At 36.8% G+C, this 11,051-nt stretch overlaps 1 pseudogene; it reads left to right on the top strand.

Moving 5' to 3' along the window:
* Nucleotides 1-8,215: 8,215 nt before the first annotated feature.
* On the top strand, nt 8,216-9,724 carry LOC102984164 (tubulin alpha chain-like; annotated as a pseudogene).
* Nucleotides 9,725-11,051: the final 1,327 nt, after the last annotated feature.

The raw sequence follows: 11,051 nt of genomic DNA, 5'->3' as shown, positions 1-11,051 counted from the left end.
AATGCAAGCCACATACATAATTTTAAAATTTCTGGGAGTCAAAAGTAGAAGCAGTTGAAGTTAATTTAGGAATATATTTATTTAAACAAATATTGATACGTGCAAAATATTATCTCAACATGTAATCAATATTTTAAAATTATTTAGATATTTTATATTTTTGTACTAAGTCTTTGAAGTCCAGTGTACATTTTACACTTGGAGCGTATTTCCATTTAGGTTAGATACCTGTAAAGTACTTCCTAGCTGCAAGTGGCTAGCAATGATTAGAATGGGTGGCAGAGGTCTAGATATCAGTCAAGACCACCCCTACTGATTATGTTCCTCCTTACTGCACTACTAACACACACACACACACACACACACACACACACACCATCTTCCCACCTTCACACCAAACGAAGATATCCTTCCACAGATTTATGTATGTGTGAATATTTAGTTGACTATGGAAAGACAGTTAAGGTAGCTGTTGTTATATTATCATATTATCATCATCTCTTCACACGAGGCACATTGCTCCTCAGGGTGCCCCAACACCACGTGGACACGCCTACAGAAAAGTTTCCTGCCTTCATTCACTGGCCACTTACTTTAGATACATAAAGACAGATACATAAAGATAGTTCTATGACTTAATGGTATTATTTGACTCTACAGAAGATAGTAATCGTCCGGCCATCAACTCAGATATACAAAAAAAAGTTTTTATTTTTCCATAATTCGTATCTGTTTGCACAGTTTCATTATTCCTGAGTCATTCGTTTGTTTCAATCAGTAATTATTGGGCACCTGCTACGTGTTAGATTTTATAATAAGCAATAGGAATGCTTAAAAATTCCTCCCCTCTTGGAGCACATATTCTAGTGGAAGGGACACAGATAATACAAAATAAGTATGTGTAATATATGGTACGCTGCATGACAGAAAGTTAATGCTTTCTCTGTAGGATGCCATCTAAAGGCTTATGTAGATCCAGGCACTTTCTGACAGTGCCTAGGACATACTAGGTACTCAATAAATGTTTGATTTTTCAGTGAATAAATAACGAGAGGTAACACAGCACTGTAAAGCATTACACTCCAATAAAGATGTCAAAAAGAAGATAACAATAGAGGAAGGCATCTGATCCCCTGTCACTGTCTGCCTGTAGAGCATCCACTGAAATATAAATATCACCCCATCTGGATGTCTGCTGTTGTCACTCACTCCAAATTGTTATCAATTGAGATATCTGCTTCCCTCCATCAACTGAGACGTCTACTCTCTGGCTATAAGGTCCATGTAGCCATCCGCCACCAAGACCTCATTGCAGCCATGCGTCCACTTCAGGTCTACTGCCTCTCACTCTGTTGCACCTTCCCAGGAGCAGATACATATTTAGGTGTTCTTTCATGACTATTTGGGGTCACGGCATTTGATGGGGCTGCATGAATTGCCTTCAGGCAATTCTATCCCCTTGGCTCTCTTGCCATGGTGCCTCTAGGTTTCTAAATGAAAATTGGAACAGATTCACTATTACTTTTAGACACAGATGTAGTTGGTGTCATCTCTTTCTCCCTTCTCAAGAGTATACCAGGAAAGGAGTGAGTATCAAGGCACAGATCTTCTTAGAACCCTCAACCACATCTAACTTTCTTGCCTCTCCATCTTACCCAGAGAGGATTTTTATCTCATCTTCTACAGGGACAGTGTGGGGAGTTGTTGATAAATTATCAAATGAAATATTTTAGTCCAACTTCTTAAATGATGCATGGATTTCCTTTACAATCAATCACATTCAGCTTGGGGAATCTTATGCTTTAGAAAATGGTACTGTTTTTCTTTCTGTTTTAATGCTTATCTGTAATGGTTGAATTCGTTAATATGCTGAGGATAAATAGAAGAATAAAACCAGCAAAACAGTTATCTCATACTGATTTTTCACAAGGGGCTATACATCCTACTCCAAAGAACACTGTGTGAAAGAGAAACACACTACCCAGTTGAACGCAGTGATCTGCAGAGGCACACACACAAACTATTCACATACCTTATATTCTTCCTTGATCTGTTTATCTGTATGTATTGCCCTATAAGTATATATTATGCTATACTCCTGGTTTTATGTACTTTTCCTGTTAAAGTATTAAATAACACCATCTAAATATGATAAAGATCAGAGAGTCTTAGATATTGAGAAGTTAAAGTAAGAAAACCTTTCGAAAGAAATGAGAGAGCACGGTACAGCTCCGAAGGAACAGACCGAAGGAAATCCATGATGTGCGCCATCAAAGACAGACAGAGTGGGAAAACAACTGAAACAAGGGTTGGATACACCACAGCCATCATCTGTTCTAAGGGGGACTGAAGTGTGCTTATGGAAGATTCGGGGTACAGACATAAGGCTGCCACGGAAAGCCACTACCCAGCATCTGGTCTCATTTGCCAGACCGAGCAAAAACCATCTGTGTCAACTCCAGTGACACAATTTTTGCCTTCATAATAATGATGTCCTTCCTTCCATTTCTTGAAGGTACCACAAATACCACATTTCACTACATTTATTTATACCAAGCAAACTTAATGTCTTTTTTCAAAGTAAATTGCAATGCTTATCTATATCTACTGTATTATTCCTGTGTTTATTTGAAATCTAAGATTCTTTAAGTAAGATGTTGTAGTATTTTATGTTTTTATTAAGTCTATTTCCTTATAAAATTGTATAGGATTTGAGTTCCACCCCAATGCTATCTTTATTTCATGAAATTCCATAATGTATTTATTTTTAAGAACACACATACCACATTATGGAAGAAATGACTCTATTTAAAATTACAACATATTTAATGATTTCCTTTTTGGCAGCACTATTCCCTTTAGGTCTATCCTGCTGAATTACTAAGTCATTTGTTGGTCTAAAGCAATACTACACAGTAAAGCTATGTTGTTTAAATAATAATTACCTCACATAATTTAATTTGTATCCTTAGGAACATAAGCCTCAAAATGCTGGATTTAGAACATCCATAATCTATTCTTCCTAATGTTTGACCCTTTATATCCACTCTGAAATGAGTCCTTATTTTCTTGATGATTAAAAGCTATAGACTTCAAGTTTTCCTAAAATCTTGAGGTCGTTGAGATGAGAAAGATGGTAATCATGATATGCCTGGGGTATGGTCAGGAGAGGTAAAATAGGAAAGAAGAATGTGTACAGAAAAGCAATAATCACAGAGTGAGCAGAAGACATTACTTGCAACAGGCAGAAAAGGGAATGTCAACAACATCTAGCCAAAAAGGAACGAAACTGGGTCATTTGTAGAGACGTGGATGGACCCAGAGACTGTCATACAGAGTGAAGTAAGTCAGAAAGAGAAAAACAAATATCGTATATTAACGCATATATGTGGAACCTAGAAAAATGGTACAGATGAACCAGTTTGCAAGGCAGAAATTGAGACACAGATGTAGAGAACAAACGTATGGACACCAAGGCGGGGAAGCCATGGGGGGGTGGGGATGGTGGTGTGATGAATTGGGCAATTGGGATTGACATGTATACACTGATGTGTATAAAACTGATGACTAGTAAGAACCTGCTGTATAAAAAATTAAATAAAATTCAAAAAAAACCCCAATATCTAACCAGAGTTCTTATCTACTTGAAATGTCATCAAACTGTGAAAAATGAGAAATAATGGTGACTCACATCCTCTAAGTAACACATAAACTAGCATTTCAATATCACTTTGGAGTTTACAAAGTTCATTTAACATCCATCAACTCTTTTAATCCTTTCTGGGTAAGATAATAGTTTCATCATCCCCAGTTCACTGATGAGGATGCTTGGTGAAATTCATACAGGGTCACACATGTCAGACAGGACTAACCCAGATCCAGGGACTGCATGCAACCCATGCACCTTCTCCCACATTTTGCTGTGGGATATCAGCTGACCTAGGTACCCTCTTCTCTTATAATTAAGTTACAGTGAAGACTCCAGGAAAGCTAATAATATCTGTAGTCTAAGAACTTTAGTGATGACTTTGTTTGCTGATAATTTTTTCCAGAATTTTAAAATGATATATATAGATTTCCTTATCTCTTCGGAGAAACTTTGTTATTTCTTTCATTCCAAACAAAATAAGGACTCTTTCAACTAAGAGACACACACTCAGAATTTTTTTTAATTTAAAATATTAATGTAGGTTCACCATCAGTTGAATATATATAACTATTAAATATATATATGTATATGTGTATGTATATATATATATGTATACATACATACATATATGTATACATACATATACATATATATATATATATATTCTTAAAATCTTAGCTGTCCTTTCTTCCTGATGACAGACAGATAAACATAAAATCTGCAGTTTTTTCAGCTCTTTAGTTTTCACCCAGATAATCTGTACTGGCAAGGTCTACACATAACAAAAGACTTGATTCAGCCAACTCAGTAGCAAAAACAAGAAGTCACACTGGTCATGAGTTATGCATACCAAATCATAACTAATGAGAATTTTGCTAATCAACTAGTTGTCAAGGAGACTTGAAAATACAGCCTAATCAGCACATAGCAAAGTTCCTATATCATAGATGCACTTGCCTATTTCAAAGAATTCTATAGCAATTGTAGGAAAGAGAAGTCTATTTTTGAACGCTAGCATGTACTGGAAAAAATTCCAGAATGATTAAGTCTTCTGGCATGTATTTTAGCTATTACAGCTGTTTGCAATATATATGTGCTACATCTATATTTGTAATGTCTGCTGTTGCCATTCACCATCTGCCCGAAGATGGGTGAAAATGCCTATGTTTTTTGTTCATTGCTTATGAAACTGCACATAGTAATTTGTCAAACCTGTATTATTTTTCCTAGTCTTTTTCAAGCATCTAATCAATAACTTAGAAATGTTCAAGTAAAACGTTGAAGTCTCTTACAGATGAAAGTATAACTTACCTGCTAAATTATGGTGGTAGGATATTTCTCACAGTAATTTTGACTATCTAATTATGATTAACTATTTAATAATGCCCTGGCTATCCAGAAAACTGCCTTCTGGATCTCAAACTTCTGGAATATAATGGGGAAAGGAAACTAAAAACACTAAAGACAATGTCACACATCCTAGAGTCATAAAAGAGTCCCTTATTCATTGTTAACCAGTAGTGGAATTCTGACCTCCTCCCACTCAGTTGCTTTTCTCTTAAGACAAAATTCTCAAACTGCTGATTCTCTGATATCTAGACTTAAGTGGACTTATCAGATTAAAATAGAAAGGAAATGAGTTTCTCCTAGAGGAAAACATCATAATAGAAGGGAATATGGACAACCCATGGTATGCCAGCGAATGGGGAGACTGAATAGCTGAAAAACAGATCATAAATTTTGCTGAGTATTATAACCTAATAGGGAATGCTCCTAACAATGTTCCTGAATCATTTCTAAAAGCTGTTATATTTGAAGCATCTCTTTCAAAAAGAAAAAAATCAAATTATTTTAAGTCTTTTTTACAACAATATTGTTTAAAATGCATAAACTTGGGGAATGTAAACATTAAGCTCCAGTTACCAGTAAAATTTAGTCATTTATGTGAAAAGCTAGCACTAAGGGTTTATTATAATTTTAAAAATAACTTCCACAATGTAATAACTATGTAAAAAAACCTATTTTATATCATCTATATCCATAATTTTAAAACATGTAGATTGAATTAGAGTCTAAAATTCCAATCTCAAGGATTCTGCCTAAAATAAAAACTCCCTGACCCATAAACTGAGACAAAGTTCCACACCACAGAAGATGGTTCTTATGTATTTTACACACAAATTATACCTTTATGAAGCAACTGAATACAACTGAAATTTTAAAATCAGAAGTTGGAACACTTAGTTTCTTCTGTCTCTGTAGAATTGTTTCTGAATAAATGTCACAATGGCATAATTGCTGTACATCTCGAGTTGATTCCGTGTATTCAGTTAGTTTTTTTCACATCAGATGAGTCACTCTTCAGACTCACTGGAAGATTGGTCAGTAATCCATTTTTCTCTATATTTATTCTATAATGATTTACCTTTTATTAAGATATTCTCATTCTCAGATTACTTATACCATGAACATTTTCTAGACCTGCATTTGAAAAGAAATGTCAACACTTGTACCTGAAGACTCAATATGCTTCAATTTAACTTTGTAAGTAGACAATCTCTTTCTTCCTGAGTATTATAATCAGGTAGTCATAAGTTCCACTTAGCCTAGTTAGATATAATTATACTTTCCAGTAGAAGACAATCAACACTACAGACAAATTTTTCTTTCTTGCCAATTCTGCAAGGGTAGAAGGGCTTATTTGACAATCAGTGTACTGACAGGCTATATCTATCTGACAAAATACAATGTTAAAACTTGCCTTCCTTTTCAAAATTCAAGGATTTGCTTTTTTAAAGGTCAAGACATATTTGCCCTTTTAAATATGCATGCATTTGTAAGTATATTGTCTTTATGAATCTTGGCTCTGGAATTATTCAAGATTTCACCTACAAATAAGAGAAAGTTAAAAGACTGAATCAAATATTTCTAAAAAGTATGCATCAAGTGACGTAATAGAGTTCCATTTTCTCATATATATTATACTTGGGTTTTGCTAGGTAACAAATTTAAAAGATTTGCATATCCTGTTTACAATAACTCAGTGTTGATTATAGGCCTCTAAGTCACTTAGTACATGATGTGGAGATCTTAGCATAGTGACTACTTCACTGAAAGTGCAACACAAATCTTTGCTGAACCAAACTGAAACAAACTGTGTTATACATGCAAACAGACAAATGATAGTACAGGATAATAACTGGTTAAATAGAAGTCAAATAGATTATTATGAGAAAACATAAGATGCAGCAACTAATGCTGCATGGGGAGTTAAGAAGATTTTCACCGAAGAAGTTGCATTTGAACATATTCATGAAACATTTATTTAGAACCTAAGAGGAATTTCAAAAAAAAAAAAGTTTGTAAACTAGGACTGAAGCTGACTTTGTGTGGAGATCTCTTTTACTTCTCTCCCTTCAAGTTTCTGATTACTGTAATTAACCGCTTTTGCATTTGTAGCTTTATTTGGTATTGTTGGAATCGTAATTATCGTTTTAACCAAGACATCACACAGTGAGAGGGTCTAAGAAATAAGATGAGGACAAGAAAAGCCTCCATGTCTATAATAGTTGTTTCAAAGCTTATGTGAATTACACTTCTACAGAAGAAACTGCTCACTTTTTATGCTCGATGCCAACCAGAGATTAGAAGCAAATCTCATCACTGACTGCTCGGAATTCACCAAGGCACTGACATTGCTTGGATTAAAATCCAAACTCTTGAACAGGGCTTAAAAGGCCAGTGATGAAATGCCAATTGCCTCCCTCTGCGGCCTCTTTGCTTCCTCTCTCAGCTTACTACACTCAAGAAATAACGACTTTCTTTCTGCGTTTCCTTTTCCATTTGCCTGTCAAAATTTCCATTTTAGTAGTATCTTAAAGAACCCTGGAGCAAAATAGCCTGGTTAGAAACCTGATTTCACCCCTCCCTAGATGTGGAACATCTAAACATTTATATACTCATTCCAGGTCTCAATTGCTCCACCTGTACAAAGGAATCTTATATGATTGTTGTAAGGATTAAATGAGATAATACATATAAAGTACTTAAAAACATTACCTGCCCACATAAGTAAGCTTTTATATAGGTTAGCTGTCATGACTGTTCTTTTATTTTAGAAAGTAATCAAAAATATTTATTGAATGAATAAGTATTACTCGTTAGAGAAATGGACTGGAATAGTGAAAGGGCATGGGTTTTGGAGGCTGACAAACCTGGATTTGAGTCCCAGGTCGCATTTTCCCCTCTCTCCCCCTCTCTCTCTCTCTCTCTCTCTCTCTCTCACACACATACGTGTGCACACCCACATGCACACACGCATGAATACACACCCAGGAAATCTAAAGCACAGACATCTGAAACCATTTAGACTACCAGTTCGGTGTCCTTCATTAACTCGGAAGACCTGAAGCCTGCCAAGGCAAAGAGGCAGTCACTGCGCCCAACAGTTGCATCATGCTCGGCATCCTCCGTGGAAGAAGGCAGGGGGTGTGTAACACATTTCACAGCTCCACATAAACGTATTTTAAATGAGTATACTTCAGAACGTAAAATAGTAAGCGACTGATGTACCGACACAACATTGCTGTCATCTCCTCAGCTGTGCAGCCTTCCGTGAGCTGTCAGACCTTCTCTGTGCTCCTGCCACAGAGCTATGACAGCACATACCATGCTTTGTATGTGCACAGCACCCTCCTCCTCTCCTCAAACCCACACTTCACGTCCTCCGATCTGGTTTCGAGACAAACCTGTCCCCCAACTCTGGTACTGGTATGTTCACCAACATCTTGAAATTCCTGAATCCAAAGAATTCACATATCCCATTCTTATCCTACAAGACCATCCAGATGGATTTCTGAGTTTTGAAGCCTTCCAACCTCTTGACTTCTCTCTTCTCATCACACTCTCTAGGGTTTCCCCAAACCATCCTGACTTCTCTCTCCTGACTCCATTCCTTCTTTCCTAACAGCACCTAAACACTGCCCTCCTCAGAATTTGGCTTTGGCTGTCTTCTCTCCTCTCTCCGTGTTCTCTCCCTAGGTGATCTCATCAGCCCCCGTGATATAAAAGACCACGTGTATGTTGAGGTCAACCAACAGCTCTGTTGGCAAGATCAGTGATGCTGCAGCTCTACCTTGTCCAAAAGCGAACTCGATTCCTACCCCCAGAAATGTGTTCCTCCTCTAGGCTTCCCCTTCTACACATGGTACCAGCATTCTTTTGCTGTTCATTTAAGAAACCGAGAAGTCATTCTTGGTTCTTCAGCATTCTCTACACTTCCCCCTCTTTACTCAGTCATTCAACAACACCCACAAATTCTACCTCTCAAATATTTCTCTAATCAAATCATTCTCTATCTTCATTTCCACAATCATTCTGCTACAAAACAAAACCATGTTTCACTAGAATTACTGCAACAGATCAATAGTTGATCCGACAGAATTCCAGACCAACCTGGTGCCCTATCCTCGCATCCACTTCCCTCTGGCCACATATGCCCCTGTCATCTCTGCTGAGAAAGCCTACCGTGACCAGCTTACCGTAGCAGAGATCACCAACGCTTGCTCTGAGCCAGCCACCCAGATGGTGAAATGCGACCCTCGCCATGGTAAATGCATGGCTTGCTGCCTGTGGTACCGTGGCGATGTGGTTCCCAAAGATGTCAATGCTGCCACTGCCACCATCAAGACCAAGCGCAGCACCCAGTTTGTGGACTGGTGCCTGCCCCACTGGCTTCAAAGTTGGCGTTAATTACCAGCCTCCCACTGCGGTACCTGGCCAAAGTACAGCGAGCTGTGTGCGTGCTGAGCTACACCACAGCCGTCGCTGAGGCCTGGGCTCGCCTGGACCCCAAGCCTGACCTGACGTATGCCAAGCGTGCCTCTGTTCACTGGTACGTGGGTGAGGGCATGGAGGAAGGAGAGTTTTCTGAGGCCCGTGAGGACATGGCTGCCCTGGAGAAGGATTATGAGGAGGTTGGAGCTGATAGCGTTGAGGGAGAAGAGGAGGGTGAAGAATATTAACCCGTCTGCTGTAATTTTACACTCTTGTCTTGGGACTGTCTTATTTGTGTTCTGTGGAGCTGCCCATTGTGGCCCTATCTTGTCAATAAAAGTGATATTTCTGTAAAAAAAAAAATCCTTTTAAATGTTTTTTGAAACAGCTTTATTGAATATAACTGATATTTTAAAAACTGATATACAAAAAGACTGGGTATATTTAATGTTTATAATTTGATCTCTCTTCTCCTGCCTTTGAACCCGCCTCCTACCCATTCTCCATATTACAGTTGGGGTCATCTTAATGTTTGCTCCTCATAAGATCATTTTCAATTCACCTGGAATTGTCTTACTGATGCCTTCTCTACACTGATGAAGTAACTATGACATGACGCCTTTTTCCTTTTATTTCCATTTTTCTTCTTGAAATATCTGCATTATTTCTAAATATTCATAAAACGTTCACAGTTTTCCTTGGAGGTCATTAAAATACTGGCAAAATTAGCAGCAATATTTCAAATTAAGCTTACCTAAAGAGCCTCTGATTTAGATTTAATAAGACAACTATTATCTTACTATCTAAAAATAAAATCCAATCATGGTTGCTAAGATATAATAATGCATTTCATTTATTTATATTGGATGAGTTAACATAAAGGAAATATAATGACATGTTTGTTTTCCTCTAGTAATTCTAAGTAACTTTTTAACATTTAAGTGAAAGAAGATACATTTAGAAATATTTTTACAGTATGAATTCTCACTGAGAGATGTTCTTTTTCCTTCTGTTTTGAACACTATATTTTGGCTTATTTGAAATCAATACATGTAAAAACAATCATATTAACTAAGAGCAGCATTTTTCCCTCATTATTTTATTAAAAGATAGAGACAGTTATTTTGGTTTCTGATGGGACATGACTCTATTTATGTGATGCTTATAAAAGGATGATTCTTACTCAGCATCCTACTGTTACGGGTGTGCATAAAAGTCTGTGTCTGTAAGACTTTTTCTCACACATGTACATCTGAATATAAAATATAAATGGATAAATCAAGGAGTGAAATCAATCATTCAAGTTAGCTGACATTTCATAGGGATAAAATTGCAACTTTATTCTTTGACTATTTTATTGTTTGATACAAGAATTGTGTTTAGTCGACACTGTGAAATGGAAATAGTGACCTAAGGCAATAAAAAGAAAATTATTTCACTTCTGCACAATTACTCTAAAAATGTAGTCTAATCAACTGGTGCTATGTATCAACCATAGACATCACCTTCATCACGTGTTTACAAACGAAAGTGCAAATTACCTAAATACCTTCAAACAAAAATGGCATTTGAATACTTTTCACCTGACATCGGCGTTATCACTCATATTTACTGAATTCATCAAACA

Source organism: Physeter macrocephalus, chromosome 7, assembly GCF_002837175.3.
Source record: "Physeter macrocephalus isolate SW-GA chromosome 7, ASM283717v5, whole genome shotgun sequence".
NCBI classification, from domain to species: Eukaryota; Metazoa; Chordata; class Mammalia; order Artiodactyla; family Physeteridae; genus Physeter; species Physeter macrocephalus.
Note: the sequence above shows the minus strand (reverse complement) of the source record. Positions and strands in the feature narration are given on the sequence as shown.